This window comes from Gracilinanus agilis, chromosome 2 (genome assembly GCF_016433145.1).
Source record: "Gracilinanus agilis isolate LMUSP501 chromosome 2, AgileGrace, whole genome shotgun sequence".
Taxonomy (NCBI): Eukaryota; Metazoa; Chordata; class Mammalia; order Didelphimorphia; family Didelphidae; genus Gracilinanus; species Gracilinanus agilis.
This window is the reverse complement of record NC_058131.1, coordinates 672,035,459-672,061,431: the sequence shown is the minus strand read 5'-3', so window position 1 is coordinate 672,061,431 and position 25,973 is coordinate 672,035,459. Positions and strand designations below refer to the sequence as shown.

Below are 25,973 nucleotides of genomic sequence, written 5' to 3'. Positions count from 1 at the left end.
CTTAAAGTCATTCTTGATATACTATGAAGAACTGAAAAAAGGAATAAATTAGAACAGGTAAGAATGTTTAAATCCTATTAATACTAAATAGTCCAAGTGAGGAAAAGATTAACAACTAGATTAGGACAGCTGTGAACCTCATGGGAAAGGATGCAAGAGATCCAGTATTTTTTATAATTCCTTTATAGCTTTATTTCTTTACTTGTAAAATAACAATGGCTAAGTTACAGAGGCCTCTTTGTTAGTAATCAATCAATACAGCCACACACTAAAGATGTACCATATGAGGAGAGGAAATATTTAGGCAAAATTGGTGTTATAATCAGCCAATCCTTTGTGAGGCTTACAGTGCTGGGGTTGGGAAATATGAAGTCAGGAAAAAGTAAGAAAGAGGTATGATTGAGTTTTTCTGTTCCTCTTTGTTCCGTATAGCATGGGAGACTGCAGAGGTAACCAAGGAGCTCTTATGACAAGTATGTATTTCTCTGACATGAAAACATGGATCTAACTGATTGGCCCTACTGTGCTTCAGGCCAGATATCATGGAATACATCAAAGAAGAGATATGAATAATGGAGGATCCAAGGAATTCAGTATAGAGCTTCTGCTCAACCAAATAAGCTCTAAGAACTTAAATGAATGACAATATCTTACTTACAAAAATGTTGATCTATTTTTCTAGAAGGTTGTTTCTCAGTCCCTCCCCTGGTTCTGAATGCACCATTAATACAGAACCTCTGGAGATAAAGAAGAAGAAAATAATTCTTCATCCTCCATGCTGGATCTTTCTAAAAACACTCCAAATTATGTAAACAAGAATAGATCCATCTGGATCAACACATTTTTCAAAATAAATTCACATCTTGCTGCTGGCTTCTATTCTCAACATTTTCATAAAATATTTAGTCAAGTTAAAGTTAGTCAGTTTTGACCATTTTACAATGATAAGCTTCAAAAGTTCAACACAGGAATTTGGTTTTTGATTTTTTTTTTTCTCAGTAGTATCTAGGCTCAAACAACTTTCCTTAGTATATGGACCTGCAGCATAATGACATTTTTGTTTAAGCAAATTCTTCATGACTCTTTGTAGACTGCAAAGAAAGTCTTGGTGTGATGCTTACTATCATGTAGTAGTAGTCCCACAGAGAAAAGAGGGGATGATCAATTGTATAACTAATTTTCAGTAGATATGATATAGGAAAGAGAAATAATTTTTTACTGAATATCTTGAAAAGTTTATAAAATGCATCAGAGACCGATAATGGTTTAGTGGCATCATCTAACAACATATCTTCCTATAACAATCTTCTTTCTTTTCACCTTCAGAAAAAATGAAATTTTGATACTAAATTTCCACCATGTTTTTCTTTCTTTCTTTTTTTTTTTTTTTTTAAAGAGTAGGTTTCCCTGTCACACCCCAAATGAAAATGGAGCAGACACTTACGAGGCCACTAATCTACAGGGGAGCTTTGACCTGTTTTGTTTCTGATCTGGACCCATTTCTCCCTTGCAGGTAGCCTTATGGTTCCCCAATCCGAAAGGTTCATCATACTGATATCAGATCTAGTATGGACACCCAATCAGCTCTGCCCTCTGTTACTATAAAATAGGAAAGCCCAAGAGACCCATCACCTTCCTCTTCTTCAGTATCAAGTGTTACCCGTATATCTAGCTATATTTTATATATAACAATAAATATATTCCTAAAAATTTTGGAACAACTAGGTAGCACAAGTTAGAGTACTAGGCTTGGTATCAGAAGACTCACCTTTCCAGTTAAAATCTGGCCACAGATACTCGCTGTATGCCCCAGAGCAAGCCATTTAACCTTGTTTGTCTCAGTTTCCCATCTGTATAAAAATGGCAAACCACTCTAGTATTTTTGCCAAAAAAATTCCCAAAATAGAGTTACAAAAGAGTTGGACATGACTGAAACTGAAAACAATAAAAACCTTTTGGAAGAACAACTGACTATTGAATTTTACTCTTTAAGTAATTCAACTGGACTTCAATATGAAAAGATAATTTTTTTGTGAAGATATTCTATTCCAGTACTGGAAATCCAGGATATCACAACACACAAATATGTTTTTGTAGTCTATAAAATTCACTGATGAAATATACATATATTCAGCATCTGGACTAACTCATGTGTCCTTCAGAATAACAACATAAGCAAAATTTGTTTATTCTCAGACTGTCTTTCCCACAAACTAACGTTCAAAAAGAGGCCAATTCTTATATTTCCAACTAAAAAAGTCATATATTTTTTTAAATTAAAAAAAAAAATCTTTTCCTCCAGGTCCAGGTAATGCTGAGGTACTAGAAAGAGAAATGGCCATGTAGGCCAAAGGTTTGGATTCAAGTCCTACTTTCTTGTTCCTTATTAGCTGTCATGCTCTCCCTCTCTTTGGGTATTCATTTTTCCTCATTTGTAAAATGAGAAAATTTGGGCTACATCATCTCTAAGGCTCCATCTAGCTTTAAACTTAACTTCAAGTATTTTTACAGAGGAAAAAAGAATTATGTAGTCAAAAAGAAGCTCTGAGTTTTACATGTGGAGCATTCAAAATCACTTTGGATCAAAATGAAAAACTACTAGTTTGCACTGCAAAAAAACTATTTCTGAAAAGATTACGCTAAGGTTTCACTTTTCTATTGTGATATTGGAAATTTGGGGTTCATTTTAGCCTTAAATATTTAGATATATGACATAAACTTCCTGTGGACGTTTAGGGGACTTTGAAACTACATTTCCCATGATTCAACAGGTTTCCTGTCATACGTGGTGACGTGAGCCAACGTAAAACGTAGCTTAGAGAGGACTTGATTGGGATACCCTTTTTGGTACTAGGCAGCCAGGTGGGAGAAGGTATGGCGGGTGATTTGAATTAAATAATAGCAGGCTCATGGCCTTCTTTATTTTACCAATATAGGTATAAATAAAATATTAATACCTTTGGCTATATCAATCTATATCCATTTTATTCGTAACAGTTTGGCGACTTACGAAGGGATCGTAATTCTCAATTTTTCAGATAGCCTACCAAGCCACGAAACTCTGAGACACCTCCGGATCTTTCCCGGAGCCTCAGACCTGCTCTTGTGCTATTTTTGGCCACTCTGCTCAGTTCTTCTGAGCATTTTTTTAAAAGGGGAATGCCATTTTTCCAACAGCCTGCTCCTGGCTGCTAGTTCATACATTCCCCATGAACTTGGTTTCAAAGCCTGCCAGCCCCGCCCACCGGACCCTCCCTGGGTCCCTAGCTTTTTCTTGTCGCCCAGTGCCAATTCCAGCTCCTGCTAGACTGTGCCAATGCTGGATACGTGCTGTTGCCTTTTTCACTGACCCCCTAACTGTTCCCGCTGACGCTAACCCCATACCGCCCGAATGCCAGTTTCCTGCCTTGCTACTGCTACTGTTTCTGCCACTGATCCCAAACCCCAGCCACCACTTCTGGAGCTGCTTCTGCTGCCACCTAGGACTGGAGAAGTAAAAACCCTTTCCTCTCTCACTTCACGCATCTGGGATTTTCCGTTAATGACTTTTACCCTGAAGGGAGCTTCTACTCCAATACTGCCCTCCACGTGACTTTTTCTAAAACCTGACCTAAGCACCCCACACACACAAACCCTCCCCGTGGGATGTCCAACCCGTGGCTTTTTCTAGCCCCTACCTCAGTTGCCTTCCACGTGGGCCCTAGCTTTTACTCTTCAAACAGGAAGTAGAATGGCAAGTGTGGGCCGCATGGCCTATTTCAAACTATTCCTTATGATTATCTTGCCTGAAACTCAGGGGAGGAATTCACCCCCACACACTAGGCTTGCCCAAGACTTTGAATTATATACCCTTATGGAGTCATCAACACTGTTCTCAAGCGCAGAGCTGTTAGAAGAAACTTGAATTGGACCAGAGGTGGATTTTAAAACCTCAGAACTGAATGGGTTTTGTTTCTTTTAAAAAGTCTCTGTATCTTATTGTATTTTGCTGATTAGTTTTGGGAATTAATTTTGTTGTTTTGTTGATTTTTCTGTTGCACTGAATCATTTTAAGCTAATGAAGTTTTGGCTGCTATATTAATTCTGTTTATGATTTTATTGTAACTCCCAAATAGTGAACAAATCTATTAGAATTGGTAAAAAGGTTTTTTGACTACATAGCTTGTAATCTGTTCCTCATATTGTATTTCCTGATTTCCTTAAGGTTTCAATTTTTTTTTCTAAGTTTACCTGTATCAGTCCAATTCTGTTATCTGTACCATTTATGAACATCTTAAACATTTTTAAGTTGTAAAAAAGCCCGTAAGTCTTATGTATACTGAATTTGTCATCCCAACTATAGGATCACATGCCTTAAGTTTTTATTCTATCTTGATAATTGTGTACAACCTTGAAGATTTAATGCCTTGAGATTTTAAATTTAAATTTTATAAGGTCTTTAGAATTGACTTTAGATGCCTACTACCCTTCTGTTTAAATGATACGGTTTTATATATTTATTATAAAGAATTGTTGTCTTAAAGGGGTAGAGGAAACTTGAGAGTTTCCTACCCGTTTTTTTTGTTTGTTTGTTTGTTTTTTGTTTTTTTACACAAGAAACCAGGAGAGCTTCTGTGTGCTTGATGTTTTGTCTCTATGTTTTAGCTTGCTTTCCCATCAGAAGGATCTAGAATTCCTGAGGATAACTTAGACCCAGAAGGTTTTTTTTTTAATCAGATTTTTTTTTTTAGGCTCTGCCCCACAATTGCTATGGAGGCAGTAATAGAGTTTGTTAAGAAAACATCTTAGCTAAAGCTGAATGATTTACTATACCTGTTGAATTTGTAACAAGTATATAATTTTTTAAAAATCATAGCAAGTGATTATAATATGGGTTTGGTTGCTATGATAGTCTTTAAATGTGTTATTGGAAATTTGGTACTTTATTTGAATGTGCATTATGAATCTGCTATTTTGTAAAAACCATTTATACTCATAGTTCATGCAAAAGCTTAATAGGAAATGGATCTCATTTTTTTGGGTGAAAAACATTTCACTAATTCTAAGCTATATAATTTTTATTTTTAAAACATTCTTTTATTATTTTTTCTTCTATGTGCAATACAGTATTTGAGTTTTTTCTTTCTCATTTTTATACTTGAAAACATTGTATTTTTCCCTGAATTTTAAATTTTCTTATTGTTTTTCTTTTTAATTTTTTAATAGAGCAATTGATTTTTTTCCTTTTTCTCATTTTTGTACTTAAGGTACAAAATCAATGTTAATATTATTTTGATTTTATAGTAATATAAACTTAATATAATATATATTTGCTATAATATTAATGCATACCCAAAAAAGCCTTAGACTATGGTAACCTGCCAATTATTGGTAAATATTATGGGACTGTGATTAATGTCTCTCTGTCTGATTCCAGGAGAAGGGAGAAAAAGAGCCACAAGGTCATGGAGACCAACTGAGAATCTGCAAAGTGCCAAGGAGCAAAAGGTCATGCAGATCATGGATTGAGGAAGTTTTATGCCAATACTGAAGGGCTTGAAACTAGTGTTTGAGTTTTGGGGTTGCAGCTTTCTAACATTTTAGGCCAGACTTCCCCTTAACTTAAATTCCTAGTAAGCACCTAAGATTGGCTATCAGTATGGCTCTTCCCTGAGAAGGTGCACGCAAATCAGACCAGTGAAAGACATTTCCCTTGACACATATTTGGTCCTGTTATTTCTCTTATATATAGAATGGCAACTTTCTATAGTCCTGGCTCCTGAATGAGTAATTGCAAACTGCTTAAATCACTTTAATTGGGCCTTGATTCAAGGACCTGTTATAAGTTTATTTTTCCTTACATTTTTTTTGCACATGACTTTAACTAAGGTTTTCCTTTCATTCACAACTTATTTTTTTTTCTTTTATTTGGATTTTATTATTTTTTTTCTTTTGCCAATTGATTTCATACAACTCCGTGACTCAGCCATGCAACCTTAGCTGACCTGGGGTACCCTCTTCAGGGGAGAATGTGTTATTGATTTTCCTCAGGGGTGTGTGTAAGTTTTATAATCATAATGTTTGTATCATAATCTATAATGTAAAATTTTAACTCTTTTAGGAATAATTTCAGGGGGAATGTATAATTCTCCTCAGAAGGGAATGCATGTTTTATAATCTATAATGTAAAGTTTAAATTCTTTGAGAGTAATTTTAGGATAAGAAATGTGCCATCTCCCCAGAATCCAGACAAGAAACCTGTTTGGAGAAAGCACCATGAAGATGCCTGAAGAGCCTTCACTGAATCATGAAGATCCAAATCGAACTTTGGGGTGCAGGTGATTAAACTATGGGGAGTTGAATGCATTTGTTTTGAATGTGCACTCTTTTGCCGAAGGGGACTGCCCTAATTGTTTTTTTGTCAATGCAGCTAGCAATCATTGGTTCATTGTTTTGTCCTCTTTTCTTTTATTCCCAAATTTCTGTAATTTAAAAGTTAGTTATGTTTACAAGAGCATTCGAGGAGATGAATCTCTCGTTGCTCTTCAGGGGGGAATGTGATATTGGGAATTTGGGGTTCATTTGAGCCTTAAATATTTAGATATATGACATAAACTTCCTGTGGACGTTTAGGAGACTTTGAAACTATATTTCCCATGATTCAACAGGTTTCCTGTCTTACGTGGTGACATGAGCCAACATAAAGCGTAGCTTAAATAGAGAGGACTTGATTGGGGTGCTCTCTTTGGTACAAGGCAGCCAGGTGGGAGGAGGTAATGGCAGGTGATTTGAATTAAATAATAGCAGGCACGTGGCCTTCTTGAATTTACCAACATGACTTTGAATAAAATATTAATACTTTTGGATATATCCATTTTATTCGTAACACCATGTCTCAGTACAACCCACCTGTGAACCTAAGATTAGCTAGCTCCATAAATACAAATGGTAGGGCCTGCTCATCCAGTTTAAATGGGGGGGGGGGGGCAGGGGGAAGATACATATCAAGCTCTGTTTCCTTTTGTCCTTTTGAGTAAGCCAGGGTAATATATTCCCTCACCTAGCAACATTTCATTTCTCCAATGTTGTCTGCTTTTTTCCCCCTTTGGCATAAGAAAAATAGCTTCACCGCACTGTTTCAGAAAAGGAAGCAGCAATGGGATTTGGGAAAAAAATTAAATATCACTGAATAAACAGTTCAATTGAAAACCTGTGAAAATAGCATGAAATTTTTCATCTTTGAGAAGCTTTACTAATATAAATTGAACTCTCCCTTACTATACAATATACAGAAGGAAGTGACTCAATCATAAAAACGAGAAATGCCAAACTTAAAACTGAGCTACACCTACTCTCAAAATACATGATATTTAGGAATGTCAATATAAAAAATTACTCAGTGGCTTCAAAGAATATCCATTCCAATGCAGGAAACAATACTTTCAAGGCATGGGATAGTAGCCCCAGAACTATCACTATAAAGTAAAAGGACCAACCCACAGCAATGGCTTTTAAGTTAATAGAAGAGAATAACAGTCAGACAGAAATGAAAAATTCTGGTCTGGTGATAATCAATCTTGACAGGCAACCAGTTCCCATAGTAATTATACTTCATACTCTTGTGGCTTTTAAACTATACCATAATTCTGTCAACTCCATTTTATTATACTTATAGGTAAGCCACTTATTCAATAGTTTTGTCTCTCCTTCTACCACCCTAAACTTAGTGATAAAATTTGAAAACTTTCTCCAAGTCAAAAAGTTACCTTGAATTCTAACTCCATCTTCAACAGTGTCAAGCATCCAATTTTCTTTGTAGGTTTGTCTACAAATTTTAAGGATATACTCTACTCCATCTAACCAATGTTAACCACTTTGGGCCCAACACTGAGAACTCCTGTTATTATTTCCCAGTCTGATGATTCACTGATATACAGCTTGATTAGATGCTCTCCAGTGAACTGGACACTTTCTAATAACCATGATTTTGTTTCTATTTTCCCTGTTAATTAACATACGAATTAAGCAAAACAGAATTAAAATTTCTAGCTCCTTGATCAAATTAATAGCTAAAAGAAAATGACAGGACAATCTGTCTTATCAATCATTCTATAATATAGCTATTTTAAATATCTAGATTACATTGAGAAATCTGCAAATCAGTCTAAGATCCCTGAAGATAGGAACTGTTTCATTTCTTAATCTGTAACCTGAACTCCTAGCACACTGCTTGGAACACAGTAGATGCTAATTAATACTTGTTAATTGATTATATATCTGCCATTTCAGCTCAATTATTTTTTGATGAAGATTCTGAAATTCTTTTTTCAAGTGAAATAATATACGCTAGTATAAAGTTAAATTTTTTCTTTTAAGACATAAAGTAATGATTAAGATGACCTATAAAAAAGGACTATTAAAACTAGACATTACTATATACTATTGTTCTAAATTTATACCTACTTTAATACCATTTAATAATACTATTTTATAAAACAGTGACAATTATAGTGATATGCTTTTAATATAGTCCTAAAAGCTTAGTGATTGCTAAAAGCCCAACAAGTTTTTAAAAATATGTAACAAGCACTCAGCTAAAGAATACCTAAGTACTAGAGCTAGCTCCTAGGATAACTAGGACACAGACACCCTAAGCCAGTTCCTGTAGAAACTGATGTACTTCTCCTGTTAACATTTTCCTTATGGATCACTTATAAAAAAAGCGGATCTGTGGTAGAATAGCCAGATGCTGAGCACGAGTGCCCTGGAAGTTTGAACCTCAGAATTACTAAGTAATTATATGGAAGGCCAGTAATTCAGTTGATTTGTCAAAACCTATTAAATGCTAAAAAATGAAAACACCTGAATATAAGAAATATTGATAAACTTTTAAAGCATAAAATAACCAATTTTGGCATTCCATGGATGTGCAGTATAATTTTTAGAATAACAATGGCTTTGAATGGAACATTTAAGCATTTGAAAAATGTCATAATTTCCTTTTCTAATTAAGTCCTAATCATATATTATGATAATATCACAGAGGTAATCATGGGTTCTCAAAAGGAAAATGTCACAAGCTAGGCTACTAAAAAAGTTGACAAAAAAACCATCCACAACTCATGACCCACATACTACATTTCTCAGCCCTAATAAAATCTTTGAGAGTGGTCTATGTATTGTTTGAGGATATCTTTGATGAAAACACACAAGAAGAAAACAAGAAGACTTTTGTAATCTTTCAAAAAAGACTTACCTTTACAATACAACTGAGACAGAATATGATATTGAACTTTGTCTATTCTGAACTGATTTTCAGTACTTCTTTATACTGATTTTTTTAGAAAGTATTTGAAAGCCAACTTTAAGGCTATCCTCTAACAAGCTATTTTCAAAACATATTAAAAATTATATGGCAGTATGACAGATACAAACATTAAAATATTAGTTATATACTAACAGATCAATCAATATCTTGGATGAAACAAGGGCAAAACATGGCAATTCATATGGGATTCCCATTCATTAGTGCTATTGAATGTGTATAGAGATTTTTTTAAAAAAAGGATTCCCCATTGATTGAAATTTTTAAAAGTTACCATTTACAGATGACACAGTCAGTGCAAATCTCCAAGAGAAGGAAGTTTGCTGCTGATGGCATCTTCAAAATTAAACTGAGTGAGTTCCTCACCAGGGAGCTGGCAGAAGATGGCTATTCTAGATTGAGGTTCAAGTTACCCCAACCAGGACAGAAATCATCATCTTGGCCACCTGGACTCAGGAAGTTCTCAAAGAGAAGGCTCACCGAATTCGTGACTGACAGCTGTAGTTCAGAAGTCTGGCTTCCCTGAAGGCAGCATAGAGTTGTACACGGAGAAGGTAGCCACCAGAGGTCTTTGAGTCCCTGCATTAGAAACTCCTCAGAGGTCTTGCTGTGTGTAGAGCCTGCTCTGGTGTCCTCCACTTCATTATGGAGAGTGAGCAAAAGGATGTGAAGTGGTGGTGTCTGGCTAGCTCAGAGGCCAGAGTCAAGTCCATGAAGTTTGTGGAAGGTCTGATGATCCACAGCAGAGACCCCATCAACTACTATGTCAACAGAGCTGTGTGCCTCATCCTCCTCAGACAGGATGTATTGCAAATTAAAGTCAAAATCATGTTGCCTTGGGATCCAAGTAGCAAGATAGGCCCTAAGAAGCCTCTGTCTGACCATGTGCGCATCTTAGAGCCCAAGGATGGGATTCTTCCTACCACCCTCATCTCAGAGCAGAAGGGTGGGAAGTCAGAACAACCAGCCATGCCCCAGCCAGTGCCCACTGCCTAACAGGACTCTGTGACATCTGGAATGGTATGCTCAAAGCTCTTCTGTAAAGATCTTAATTAAAATCCGTTTTAAAACAAACAAAAACAACCCAGAATTATAATACGGGGGTCGAGGTTTTGTTTTTATTTACACAGGAAATGAACACCCATAGCAGAGAACCTTTCAGGAACAGCTGAATATGAAAAACCCAGATGACTACTCTAAAGAACTGAGTCACCAAAGCCCATGACTTAGAGACAAGCCAAAAGAACAAGTTCACAGGGCAGAACAATCCCTGGAGGTGGCAAATCTCGCCAAGACTGATCAATCTTAACTAAGGAACTTCTCAAAAACATTTACCCAATTTTATGTTAATAAGTGGCTGCCTCACCCTTTGTATTAACCTCAGCCCAACTATTACTATTATGGTTCAGCTACCTTGAAAAATGTAACTTATAATGATGTATAGTCTTGTATTCTGATATTAGGCATAAGTATTTCTGAATCAAATGTAAATTTTCAAAGTGTATTTCCCCTTCTATTATCTCTATAACTGATCACATCCATTCCATGTTTTATACTCCCAAAACTTGGTACTTAGATAAAAGTTAACCTCACACTTATTCTAACAGAAGATAGCACAGCATAATCAACCCAAATTTAATTCACAATTTAAAAGACTTAGCACAAACATCTCACACCCTATACCAAGATAAATTCAGAATGGGTAAATGACATGAATATAAAGAAGGAAACTATAAGTAAATTAGGTGAACACAGAATGGTATCATAAGGAAAAAGACATGTACAAAAATATTTATAGCCACACTCTTTGTAGTGGCAAAAAACTAAAAAATGAGGATATGCCTTCAATTGGGGAATGGCTGAACAAATTGTGGTATCTCTTTGTGATGGAATACTACTGTGCTCAAAGGAATAACAAACTGGAGAAGTTCCAGGTGAACTGGAGAGACCTCCAGGAACTGATGCAGAGTGAAAGGAGCAGAACCAGGAGAACACTGTACCCAGAGACTGATACACTGTGGTAAAATCGAATGTAATGGACTTCTTTTCTAGCAGCAATGCAATGACCCAGGACAACTATGACAGAGGAAATGCGCATCGGCTTGGGGGGGATGGGTCAGAGAGAAAGAACATGAATCACATAACCATGGAAAAATAAAAATTAAAAAAAGGCAGCACAAACATATCACACCAAACACTTATTGTAAATTTGATTAAGAAGAAAAAGTACATACCAGACCCTAGTATATTACCCCATAAAAGAACATAATCCTTAGCAGCATAACATCATTAGCATTTAGAAATAAAACAAATTTGACTGACAAGTAAAGAGAAGTCAATATTTGCTTGGTTTATGGAACAAAGAATTAGATACTAACAGAAACAGGCTAAGAAGAGTAGCTCTTTTAGCTGTAGTATGATGCTTGTCATAAAGGCAAAAGGACCTTGAGTCTCAACAAAAGCCATAGCAAGCACAACCATCCAACTAAGGCTATGCTAAAAGCTAGAGGAAAAGCCTTGTCAGGAAGGCAATATTAGTAACCCTAGGATTGGACCACCTGATTTGAGGCCAAAAAAGACCCCTGAGTAAAAGTCATCTTAGCTCCTACGCTAAAGCCGTAGAGAAATGTCTGCCTATGACAAAACACTATGGTCAGCACAAACAGCATATTCTGAAACACACTTGCTTTATCTAATTTATATAAAAAAGGAGCAGATGTAGCCCCCCGTAGTGAGAGTAGGTCCCAGTAAAATCACAACCATAGCTTAAAAATAGCCAGACACACAGCCTGCTTCCTCACATGAGAACTCAACCCCAAACCTCTGCTGTACCTGGTAAATAACTGGCTGTTCTAGACAAACACACTGAAGCAAATATTTCCCTAAGAATCTGGGCTAGATAGTTACATATTTAGCAGTGACTTATTATCCTATAGAAAACTCTGTTTAAAGCCACTGAGGTAATCTAAATCCATTGTCTCCATCTTGTAAATCATTACTAACCATTATCCCTGCAAAAGGCTTACCTAATCCCTTAGCTTACACCACTTTCTCTATAAGAATTTATCTGAAATCATTAAACTTTGTCACTGATCATCATGAGACCTTGTGTCTGTCTGTAAGTCTGTCTTTTGACTCTCCTGATCCCAACTTCATTTCTCCTATCCCATTCCATGACCCACAAATAATTTTTTGAGCTGTGCTCTACACACTGCAATATTTGTATCATGTCTCTGAATAATAGAAGCTTCTCAATGAAATATGTATCAAAAATAGATTTGCCTAACCATGTATAATAAAAATAATAGAAGAGATGAAAAATGCAAATGATCTAATCCAGACATGCAGCTTCACATTCAGTTAATGGGTCAAATTATTCCAAATACATATATCTTGTATAGCTACTTTAGAAAGACTAAAATGAACACAGAAATTAATAAGAGGGTTTAAACTGGATGACTTGGGATTAAAGACAAAGGAATGACCAAAAACCGAAGAGTCCAGTCACATGACAAAAATGAGTTACTAAATGGAAATTAAAAGTGTTATATCAAAACTGAAGTAACAATCTTTGCCCCCCAACTTAACCCCCTCCGAGACTTTTCTGGCTTTCTTTTTATTCCATGAAGAAGATGCCCCACATCTCAGTTATAGGCATTTTCTTTGGCTATTCCCTATGCCTGGAATGGTCATCCTCCTCATCTCTGATTCCTGGCTTCCTTCAAGTGGCAACCAAAATCCCATTTTCTACAGAAAGCTTTTCCCTCTTAATTCTAGTGCCTTCTTTCTGTTAATTTACAAGCTACCACAAACTATTTATCTTGTATATAGTTTGTTTTTATACATTTGTTTGCATGCTGTCTCCCCCACTGAATTATGAGCTTCTTGAGGGACTGGATTGAATGTCTTTTGCCTCCTTTTGTATCCCCAGGCACTTAATATCTATTGACAGACAGACCACTGGAAAAAAAAAGAAATCAGACCAATATTGATATTCATATAAATTAATTATTCCTTATAAATTAAAACAGAAGATCAAGAAAGTTGCAGCTAACTGGAAGGACTGTCCTTGAAGAGGTAAAGAAGTGAGCAGAATTGGTTTTTATCATGTACCCATAGGCAGTAAGCAACATCATTTTATAGGATATTTGCTTATCTCTTATTTCAGTGTCCAAGGTAAGTGTTTGCAAAAAGACAACTGTGAAGACAAATGAAGTTTAAGTGCTAACATTGATTGTAAAGGTCGAAGAGGAAGAGAGATCCTATGAAGAACTTGTTAAGTTCCCCAAACAGTGACATGGTCAAAGGATAAGAACAGGAAGTGTCCCATTGAAGAAATGCAGACTATCAACAACCATAAGAAAAATTTCTCCAAATCACTAATAAAAAAGAGAAATTAAAATACTTTTGAGGTTTTTACCCTACAATTGTAAGAATGGCAAAGATGACAAAAAGGAAAAAAAGGGCTGTGTATGAACACTGTTGGTGGAGCTGTGAAGGGGTTCAATCTTGCTGGAAAACAATTTGGAACTATAACTACATATACACACATATATATAAAACTATGTAATTTGGAACTATAACTTAAAAGTCAGTAAACTGTCCATACCCTTTGACATAGCAATATTACAACTGGGCACATGACCCAAAGACAGATGGGAAGGAAATAAGCATTTATTAAACACCTATTAAGTGCTGGACACTCCAAGTACTTCATCAATATTATCTCATTTGATCCTCACAACCTGAAAGGTAGATGTTATTACTATCCCCATTTTATAGTGAAGGATCTGAGGTAGACAGGAGTTAAGAGACTTGTCCTAGGTCACACACAGTTGTATTCAATTAAGGCAGTGATTCCCAAAGTGGGTGCTGCAGTGATCCAGGGGGAGCAGTGATGGCCACACTTTTTTTGTATTACATTCTATTCTGAGTTCAATAAATAGTTTCATAATTTCCAGGGGGCGCTAAGTAATATTTTTTCTGGAAAGGGGGCCCTAGGACAAAAAAGTTTGGGAACCACTGAATTAAGGGATTTGGGAGTGGAAAGGGAAAAAAGCAGACTTTTGCTGATTGAAAAATATGTAATTTTAAAATAATATAATGTTATAATTTCAGATATGCTTTTTTTCAGGAAGTGGAAAAAATACTGCAGTTAAACAGAGGAGGTGAACCAGGCCTGAGTATACATCAAGAAATTAAGAAGGACTAGATTAGAACTAACACAATTTTGAGAGGGTATACATACCAAATGCATTGGGGGGGGGGGGAATCTCAGAACTTATTTTTTTAAAAAGGCAGTTAAAAGAATATTAATAAATCTGACTATATGTTTACTTTCCCATCTATGCAAAAGTTACAATAATAATCTACATGCAAATCATAAATGATATTCCAAAGCAGACAATCACATAAAACTCAATCAACAAATAATTATAACTGTTTCAGGGTCTGTTCTAGGGCATGTGGGGCACAAAGAAAACAATGAAAGAACCTTTGCCTTCAAGAGCTTACATCCTAGTGGAAGAGTGGATAGAGTGCTGGGGTTGGAGACAGGACCCAAGTTCAGGCCCTGCCTCAGACACTTAACTAGCTGTATGGCTCTAGCCAAGTCACTTAACCTCTCAGCTTGTTTCCCCTACCTGTAAGATGAGGACAATAATGTCATCAGCTTCACAGGATGTTGTGAGGATCAAATGAGATAATGTATGTAAAACCTTAAAGTGCTAAATGCTGACCATTGGCATCTATAATGAGAAATTGTACATACAAGCATCAACAAGGTTAATTGGATAGATGGGCACTAGCAACCATTGGGTGTCAGGAAAAGCCTCACAAAAGAAGTGGTTCAGCTGAGTCTGGAAGGAAACTTGGAATTTTAAGAGACAGAGATGAAGGAGTAATTCCTAGGCTTGGTGAAAATGTCTAGAGTAGGGAGACAATAAGAGTGTCTTGTGAAAGGAATGGGGAGGAGGCTAGGAAACACAAGAATTCGCCTCAAATTCTGGTAAGTGGAAAGAAGATATTTTGTTAGATCAGAGTTGGAAATGATCTCCAAGGCCATCGAGTCCAATTTTCTCTTACATTTTACATTTATTTTACATTATTTCATTTTCATTTTAAAGAGGAAAAAACTAAGGCCGTAAGAGGTCCCTTCACACAGGTATCTCAATGAGGCCAGGTTGAACCAGAGCTGGCCAAGCCTTAAGATGCCACCAGGTCCATCCCTAACTAGCAGGAATGCCCAGGGAGGAAAGTCAAAACAAAGGCGGGGTTTCTTGGCTAGACTTCATCAGACCATTGCCTTCACTGGATCACTGGATACTAACAGGAGTCTCAGGTAAAAATGTCTATCTGTCTCCCTCTGCCCCTCGTTTCCTGCCAGTCCTAGACAATCTATCATTTTCTTCACCCAGCCTTTCCCGAACCCCGCTGGCGCTGGCACTTTCCCTGGCTCTGCCAGGCACCTAGTAGGTTATAACGCGGGGGTGTCAGCGCTCTCTCCCCTGGGGTAGGAGATCCTCCACAAAAGCCGCTGGGGGTGCAGAGAGAAGGGAGGACGCGAGCCCGCCCCACTGGGGATGATCGCTCCTCCTCCAGGTGGTGCTTCCCCGTCGGGCGGGGGACAAGGATGGCTACGGCTGCGCCCCCAGGCGGCGCGGCGGGGAAGGGGAGAGGGGGGCCGAAGAGCCTAGGTCCCGGCCAAGGCCAGGCGAAGGCGGCGGCGGCGGCGACACCCGTGACAAGCACGGACACGAACCGACCGACCTCCGTATGTCCCTCCCTTACTCCGTCGCTCCCTCTCTTTCCCTCGCGACCAGAGGAGGAGATGCTGCAGACCCCCTCCCGCTCCCACACTCACCCTTCCGCGCTTCTCGGCTGCTCCTGGGCAGCTACTCCTCAGGCGACCATAGAGCTGCGGCCGCCGCAGCTGCGGGACAGAGGAGCCCGGCCCGCGGAGGCTCGTATTCACGTGATGCTGCGGGCCGCGGGGGCCGTTGGGATCGGGGCGGAGCCCGTGCTTCGGGCGGGCCGTGGGAAACCGAGTGGAACGACGGACCTAGAGAGTGTGCTCGGCCCCGCGAGGCCCGTCAGCCCAGCCTCCAGGCCACACTGTTCATCCCATTAGAGGACCCTCCCCACGACTTCGGGCATTCTTGCCTTTTTATTCCAGGCAGTCAGCCAGTAGACCTTGATTAGGCGCCTACTGTGTGCCAGGAACACAGAGTCGGAAGACAGCCCTGTCCTCGAGGAGCTCCCAGCCTAGTAAAGGAGACGGGACCAAACAAACAAACTATACACAGGATAAACAGGAATAGTTAAGAGAGAGAAGGCGCTGCAGTTTTGAGAGGCTGGGCAAGGCTTCCTGGAGAGGGGCTTTGGGCCGGGACTCAAAGGAAGCCAGAAGGTGGTCCCTTCTAAGCCATGGTCCCAGGCAGAGGAATTGCTGGGAGTTTCCCAGGCCAGAGAATTCCAACCTACCCCTCCCCACCCCCACCCACACACTTGGCAATTTGCCAATACTTCAAACATAAAAAACTCAGTGACTAGGGTTTATTAAGATACACATTTATTGCCGCTGTGTGCCAGGGTACTGAGGCCCCAGAGGGAGATGGTGATGCAAGCTTACTGCCAAAGTACTTAAACTCTAAGAAGAAAGAGATATGCAGAGAAAGGAGACCATATGGGTCATAATCAAGCTCTGGGAGTTGAGAGTCACACCTTGATTGACAGGTGAAGACAGTTGGACATCGGAATGTTCCCAGAGGTCATGAGGACAGGAGGAAAGGCAATTGGCCAGAAAGGCTATAAATACCCTGGCAGCCCCCTGAGAGGGATCCTTTGGACTCCTTGTCTTTTGGGACCTTGGTTTTGCCTTGGCTGAGCCTTGCCTAAACTCTTGCCTTGGACATTTGATCTTGAACATTGATTGACCTGTGGATCCTCTGATTCTCTCTGAATCCCTAGATATTTAGGCACCTAAACCATCTCTAGATATTTAGGTATGGGGGGGGGGAGAGATTCGGGAAGTGGGTAGGAGAAGAAGAGGGTGGTAAGGGTGGATTTCCTAAAGGCTGTAAAACTGGCAAAACAACGAGCAGTAAGAAGCCGAGAGAAATCATCATTAGTATTTGCATCATCCAAACAGTTTGCTTACTCTGGTTTGGCTGTGGCCAGGCTGAGCCAGAGGAAGTGAAGAACAAGCCCAGCATTACTGAACAGCCTACAGTCCTGAGGATTATTGTCATAGATTTAGTGATAGGGTTACCTATTCCCAACCCTTTCCTGATCATTCCTTTCCCTTGTTAAACAACATAGATAAAGTTATTAAGTACCTTCCTGGAGTAGTTATTCCATCACCACTCTGGGAAGGGAGCAACGAAGTCAGATGAACATTATCCATTGACCTTTAGGGATCCTGCCTGGGCACTGTTATAAAGAAGAGCAGTTAGTATAACCTCCAGCTGGGTGGCAGGACTCGGGTGTCCCTGCACCAGACATCAGGAACCAAACCAAAGCTTCCTCAGATTAATATCTTAGATTACTATTACTAATAACCAGCCTAATAGGGGTAGTATCTAGATTACCCCTTTCTTTTATAACATATGTATGAAGGTGAAGTCTGGCAACATGGTACCAGAAGTTTGAGGAAGAGATATTAATATTCTCAGAGAAGACCTCAGGGAGGAGGTAGTACTTGTACCTTTAAGAAAATGAATCACCTCAAAAACCCAAAAGTGAAGAAGTAGATTTTTCTTGGATTTTTTGAGCCCTTTCCAGGTATTTGAGATGGCATAAACAAAGGAATGGAGAAAGCAGAGGGCAAATGGAACAGGAATATATGGGAATGGTCCAACATGGCTGAAACAAAGTCACTGGGGATTGTTAATGATAAAAGAGTAGAAATGTATGTTGGTGCCAAACCTTCCCTGGGTTTCAGTGATACTACTCTTGCCATGATTCTCTTTCTGTTGGTCTGATCCTTTTCAGTCAGCTTTGAATGGTTATCATCAATGTCCCCCTGGGAGTATCTCTTTCTCTCTTGCTTTCTTGGTGATCTCAGCTCCTCTGTGTTCAGCTATCATCTTTATACAAATAATTCCCAAATCTATATATACATCTCTCCCTATAACTCTAGTTTTGCACCTTTAGATGCCCATTAGATATCAGTAGATGTCACATTATTGTTCAGTTGTGTCCAAGTCTTCATGATCCCCGTGAACTGATTATTCATGGAGTTTTCTTGGCAACATACTGAAATGGTTTATCATTTCCTTCGTCAGATACATGGAGGCAGAGGTTAAGTGGCTTATCCAGAGTCACACAACTAGTAAGTATGGTCAAATTTGAACTCTTGCCTTTCTGAATTCAGGCCCAGCACTCTATCCACTGTACCATGTAATGGTTCCAATAATAATAGCTAACATTTATAAAGCTCTTACTCCGTGCCAGGCACTGTGCTAAGCACTTAACAGCTGTTATCTCATTTGATCCTCACAACAGCTCTGAGAGGTAGATACTATAATCATCTTCATTTTCAGTAGAGAAAACTGAGGCAGATGGATACAAGATAGTTAGGAAATAATTGAGAGAGAAGGCATTGGAGTTAAGACTGGCTAGAGAAGGCTTCCTAGAGAAGGTGGACTTTTGACTGGAACTTAGTTAAAATTAAGGTAGACAGTGACTAGCCCAAAGACACATAGTTAGGAAGTGTCTGAGGTCAAAATTGAACTAAGATCTTCTTGCTTTCATACTCAGTGCTCTATGACCCTGTATGACCTGTCTGCCTCCAGGATGACACCATGTCCAAAACAGAACACCATATCTTTCATTCCCAACTCACCCCCTGCTCCAAATGTCTCTGTTTCTTCTGAAGTCATCTCATCATCATTCTTCCCATTCATAGCCACAACTCTTCACCCTTATCCTCCATATTCATCAATTGTCCAAGTCATGTTAGTTCTGCCTCTTCAGTATCTCACCCATCCTTTATTCATGCCACAACCACCTGAGTATAGACTGTGCCTGGACTACTACAATAACCTTTTAATTGATCTTCTAGCATTGTCTCTCCCCCTTTCCAACCCATCCTCTGCACAACTACCAAATAGATTTTCCTAAAATGAAGATCAGATTATGTCCCTGATCTGGACTCTGCTAAGCATTATGATACAAATATGAGTCCCTGCCTTTCACGGAGATCACATTCTGTTCGAGGAGGCAGCATAGTTGGGAGATTTCAGTTGCAAGATGGATGGAAAGATTTCGTGGTCCTCAGGGTACAGTGGCAAAGCAGGTAATAATTAATGTATCTTCTTTAGTGACATTTCTATTGACTAATCCATATCTATTTCTGCCTGAGCAATTTGACTGCCAAGGACTTTAGTGGTGAGAGTATTTTTTTCTGGGTCTTCAGTAAGTGTGATTGCCAAGAAGGCTGGAGCCATAGCTGCAGAGCCACTTGTCAGGTCACATCTACAAAAGACCATGGATAAAAACTACAGGAGCTTAGCAAAAAACACTTCTAATTCCTGAGGCTCCTGGGTTTACCTATTCATCCTTGACACTTAGTCAGTGGATAATGTTGGAGATGATAGGTATGTCCTCCATAATAGTTGAACCTCTCGATGGCTATAGGGCTCAGACTGGAAACATAGCTAATGATCTGGATGGTGCTCCTATTTCCAAACCTGGTATGACTCCTGGATTGCCTTTAGCATAAAATACAACTTCTCTGTTTTTATTTTAAAGCCCTTCACAATTTAGCTTTACCCAGTCTTTGCAGCCTCATCCCATATTACTTCCTTCCATATGCCCTATCCTGTAGCCAAACTGGCCTACTTACTATTCTCTGTGCAGTACATTCTATCATCTCTATACCTTTGACTAGAATGCAGTTTACTCATCTCAATCCTTTGGAAACTTAATTCTTTCCAAACCTCTGCTCAAATGCTACCTCCTTTAGGAGGCTTCTCCTGGTGTCCCTAATTGTTAGTGCTCCAGGAGAATGTAAACTCCTTCAGAGGAGGGACTATATTGCTTTTTAAACATCCCCTATGACCACCATAGTGCCTGCCACATCGTGGGTACTCAGTCAGTGCTTTTTAATTGATCAGGGATTTATGATAAGCAATGGAGAGCCACTAAAGGTTAAATAGAGAAGTTCCATAAACTGGTATGCAAAAAAGATTGCTTAGGCAGTAAAAGAAAGAAAGAAGAGAAGAGAAACTAGGTAGAAAGCTATTAAAATATAAATGACAGGTAATGATGGCACTAAAGAAGATGCAGTGATGGGAACAAATGAAAGAAATAGTTCCTTACTATGATGGGCAAGACTTAGAACTGATTAGATGTAGGATATAAGAAATGAAAAAAAAATATGACTCTAGGGGTTTAAGCTCAATTAAGTAGGAGAATGCTGATCCAGAAAATTGTTTTTAAAACTTTAAATTCAGGTTTGGGGAAGAAGAAAAGAATTTAGTTATCCAGATACAGATATTCCAGGAGCTGAATATGATGGTCCTGGAGCTCTGAAAAAAGATCAAAGAAGAAATACAAATATGGGAGTGATTGCATAAAGGTGATAAATTGAAACAACAAGAGTGAATGAGTTCACTAAAAAAAAATAATATTGAGAGAGAAGGACAGAACCTTGGGAATACTTGCATTTAAGGGTGAATAAGATGATTAACTAGCAAAAGAGACCAAAAGAGCTTAAGAAGAAGCAGGATCATGAGAGTGTTGTTACAAGTAAAGAGAGGAGAAAGTACAAAGAAGGAAAATGGGAACCATAGTGTTAAATACTACAGAGATATCAAGGAAGATACAAGAGAAAAAAATGGATTTGCCAAGAAGAAGGTTACTGGTGGCCTTGGAGAGAGCTGTTTGAAAAGAATGATAGAATAGTAATAGAAACTAGATTGTAATATTTTGAGGAATGAGTGGGTGATGAGGAAATAAAGATTGTTTGTTCTCTCCAGAAGTTTAAAAGTAAAGAGGAGGGGCAGCAAGGTATCATAGTGGATAGAACTGCAGGCCTGGACTTAGGAGAACCTTGGTTCAAATCTGATCTCAAATACTTCCTAGCTGTGTGTCCTTGGGCAAGTCACTTGACCCTAGTTGCCTAGTCCTTACTGTTTTTCTGCTTTGGAACCAATACTTAGTATCGATTCTAAGATGGAAGGTAAAGGGTTAAAAAAGGAAGAGGAAAAAAATAGAACAGTAGCTGACAAGGTATTTGCATCAAAGAATAGGAGCAATCTAATCATGTTTCTATGCCAAGAGAAAACAGCCAATAGAGAAGAGATTAAAGAGAATCAGGCTTGACAAACAGAAGAAGATGAAAGAATAACATAGTTGGAGGAGACAGGAGGGAATGAGTACAGGGAAAGGTCTTAACCTTGGCAAGGAAGAGCAGCTTCCTTAAAAGGAGATCTCCAAAGTATTTCAGTGCAACCTACCAACAATAAGGGACATTCTTCATCCATGGTCCTCACAAAGTTCATTTCAACAAGTATTTATTTAGGATGTGTGTGCTCAACACTCAGGATACAAAAACAAAAATAAAACTGTTCAGCTTCTAAGGAGGTATAGTTTTCTTAACTTAATATATATACATATATATTATTCTAAAATTGAAATAAAAAATATTTCTTAAGCAACTATTTTTAAGATACGTTGAAAGATACTATCAGGAGAGAAACAAAGGCAGCTTAGACTAACTCCAGATCAAATTATGAACTAGACACTACTATCCACTCTTCAACCCTAGCATTGGCTACCATCTTTTTTGACAGTTTCCCTCCTCTTTAAACCACTTTCATTCTTTTTTTGTTCGTTTAACTCTATTACCAATTACATATAATAACAGATTTCCACATAAGTTTTCCAAAGTTATATGATGCAAATTGTCTTCTTCCCTCCTTCCCTCTTCCCTCCCCCAAACAATTCAATTTAGGTTAAAAATGTATTATCATGGTTCCGGGTTAAGATAGCGGCAGAGTAAGAAGTAGCTCTTAACCTCTCCTGACCGAACAACACAAAACTCCTCAAGGGGACATAAAAACAAGTCCAGATGAACGGAGGAACCCCACAACAGGGCACAGCGTGGAAGGTACGTGGAATCAGGGCATTTCCATGCTATAAAGGGGTGAAACAGCTCTTACTAAATCGCAGGCTGAGCAACCACCCCACCCCCACCCCCTCCACACACACCACCTATAGCGCCGAAGCCAGCTAAAAAGAAATAGAGCAAGTTTGGGGCACCCATCGAGTCATTGGCAGCTCCAGGGCCTGTTCCTGAGAGCAGCAAGATTTAGGACCCCAAAAAGCTAAAGAATGCACACGAACTCTGAGCGAGGGAGCAGGACACAGAGCTCGGGAGCAGGACACAGAGCGTGGGCACAGGGCGCAGGCGCAGTTGGAGGCGCAGGTGGAGGCAGACACAGCCGCGAGCTAAGGCTCTAAAACCCTGAGTGGGAAACCAGTGCAGACGGGTATACGACTGTGGAAGCAGCGCCCTGAGGCTTGTAAAGAAACCTCCGGCAGAGGATCAAGCAAGGGGGTCCACCAGGGGGCTTGACCTTGGAAAAAACCAGAACTCAGACCTCAGGAGCCAAAAGACCGCGGACAGACCCTGAATGCGAGGATAAAACTGAGAAGCTGCTGGGCTAACAATGGCTACCCAGTCTCAGGAAGTTCAGAAGAGAAAGATTAACAACAAGAAAAAGAAGTCTTTAACACTCGACAACTTTTACACAGAGAAAATCCAGACAACCGAGCAAACAGAGGAGGAGAACAAACAAGCATCCGGACCCTCCTCAAATAAGGAAAACTTCTCACAAGCTATGGAAGAGTTCAAAACTGAGATTTTGAGGAAAATGGAAGAGATCTGGCAAGAAAATAACAGTTTAAAAGGTAGAATCTTGCAATTGGAAAGTGAGGCTCAGAAACCAAATGAACTGATAAGCAAATTGAACACCAGAAATGACCAGATTGAAAAGGAATACCAGAAGATTATAGCCGAAAACCAATCCCTAAAGGCTAGAATTGAGCAATTAGAAGCTAATGATCTCTCAAGACAACAAGAACAAATAAAACAAAGTCAAAAGACTGAAAAAAATAGAAGGAAACATGAAATATCTCAATGAGAAAGTGACAGACCAAGAAAACCAGTCTAGAAGAGACAACTTGAGAATCATTGGTCTTCCAGAAAAACCAGAAATTAATAGAAACCTGGACTCCATACTAACAGAAATTATTCAGCAAAATTGCCCTGAAGTCCTACAACAAGAGGGCAATATAGACATTGAAAGGATCCATAGAACACCCCCGACATTCGATTCAGATAAGAAAACGCCCAGGAATATAATTGCCAAATTCAAGAGTTTCCAAGCAAAAGGAAAAATCTTACAAGAAGCCAGAAAGAAACAATTCAAATATCAAGGAGCACCAATCAGGATCACACAGGATCTGGCAGCCTCCACGCTAAAAGATCGCAAGGCTTGGAATACAATATTCAGAAAGGCAAGAGAGCTGGGCCTACAACCACAGATCAACTACCCATCAAAATTGACTATATATTTCCAGGGGGAATGCCTGCCCTTTGATCCAGCCATACCATTGCTGGGTTTGTACCCCAAAGAGATCATAGATAAACAGACTTGTACGAAAATATTTATAGCTGCGCTTTTTGTGGTGGCAGGTATAGATTGAGTATCGCAGTTCAGAATCAGGGCAGCATCAGGGTGAAAGTCAAGACCTATTTCCAAATTGTTGGTAGTTGCATTGGTGTGGTAGTTTCGAGTTCACATCCTCAATCATGTTCCCCAACCATGTAGCTATTATAATTAGTAAAATACAAATTGATTTAAAAATATTATTAAGCAGCTTCTTGTCATGTATTTTTTAATATCAAAAAGTAGCATAAATACTTGAAAAGCTCAAAAACTATGACTCCAAGAGCCTTCTTTATTTCTTTCTATTTTGGGTTATATGATAGGTAATGTTATTCATCTGAGATGTATTAATGTTTTATCTGCTACTCATTTCCTTCTTCAATTAATTTTACAGATGAGGAAATGAGGCAAACAAGGTTAAGTGACTTCAATGAACCACACAGCTAGTAAGTGTCTGAGGCTAGATTTGAACTTACGAAGGCTTCCTGATTCTAAGACTGATGCTCTATCCACTGCTAGGGATATACAAGTGTTCATGGAAGACTAGTAGCTCTGGTGTGAGGGCTTGCCAAGCAGGGCTGTTTGTCCTCCTTTGGACAAGGATCTGCCACTCGGCTCTCACCTGTGGCTCCAAGAAGCTATAGCATGTGCAGCAGCCACACTCAGGCAAACCATCCCGGTAAGTGGGCTAGAACAAGTCGAGGGTCCCTGGCAAGCCTCAGACCCTTTGGAGAGTTAGGTGAGCATCTACCCCAGACATGCAAAGGAGGAGGGCTGGTTGAGAACTCTAGTATTTCTACAAAGAAAACCCCCAAAAGTGTCAAAAAGAGTCTGACAAAAATGAAATAAGTGAACAAACTCATTTATCATTTGAAAGCCTTTGTTAACCAATGGCCACAACATCTTCCAAAACCTCTCCTACATACATAATTTAATTCTTGCTGTTAAAATAGAAAATGCAATACTTGAAGCAATTTTAGAGCCCCTCATCACCCTTTACACCTATAGGCAATAATGACTATATACTGACCAAGTGATAGTAAACCAGGAGGAGGGCTGGGTGAGAACGGTCTGTTCCAGTGGCCATGGAAGTGGCAGAAGGCTTAGAGCATCCTTAGACATTGAAGAAGGCAGAGTCTTTCACTGCATCATGAGCCATCACCGGCAGCCTTAACTTTTGTCTTGCCGCTAGACTTCAATTACTCTGGAAGAGAGAGAGTGAATCCAAGGGCTTTGTACAACTCAGCCTCACTTAAACACAATTTAGGTGCAAGTTCGAAGGCATCGTTAGTGATGTCATTTGGGGTCTCTCTTAGCACGAAGGGTAGCACCAATCATAAGCTTTTTGTTCTTTCTTCATATCACATCTAGCCAGAATTCAAGATAACAGCACAGAAGTACTCAAAGGTCAGAATTGTCTTCTATATATGCTTACCAAATATTCAGTTATTGGGTGCTTTATGCAATGCAGATTGACTTAGTCTCTGCTATTCTCCTGGGCAATATTAGCTCTGCCCACAGAATACCTGGCCTGGAATCAGGAAAATTCAACTTCTCCATCTTAAATTCTACCTCAGACACTAGCCATGTGATCTTGGACAAATCACTTAACCCTTTTAGCTTCAGTTTCCTCATCTGTAAAATGAGCTAGAAAAGGAAATGGCAAAACACTCTAGTATTTCTACCAAGAAAACCCCCAAAAGTGTGAAAAAGAGTCTGACAAAACTGAAATAAATGAACAAACTCATTTATCATTTGAAAGCCTTTGTTAACCAATGGCCACAACATCTTCCAAAACCTCTCCTACATACATAATTTAATTCTTGCTGTTAAAATAGAAAATGCAATACTTGAAGCAATTTTAGAGCCCCTCATCGCCCTTTACACCTATAGGCAATAATGACTATATACTGACCAAGTGATAGTAAATCAGAACTACAAATGTGTTTGCTGCAAAAAATTCCATTTTATAGCTCTTCAGTAGTTTTTTG

The 25,973-nt window shown here is 39.0% G+C and overlaps 1 protein-coding gene and 1 pseudogene across 2 annotated transcripts in view; one reads left to right on the top strand and one right to left on the bottom strand.

Moving 5' to 3' along the window:
* The window catches only part of MICU1 (mitochondrial calcium uptake 1), a 240,744-nt gene extending 224,496 nt beyond the window's left edge, over positions 1-16,248 (bottom strand). For both annotated transcript variants that reach the window (XM_044659090.1, XM_044659089.1), the window contains exon 1: positions 16,167-16,248. The gene's annotated coding sequence lies outside the window, so the exon portion shown is untranslated. The remainder of the gene's footprint in view (positions 1-16,166) is intronic.
* On the top strand, positions 9,588-10,300 carry LOC123234335 (annotated as a pseudogene).
* Positions 16,249-25,973: the final 9,725 nt, after the last annotated feature.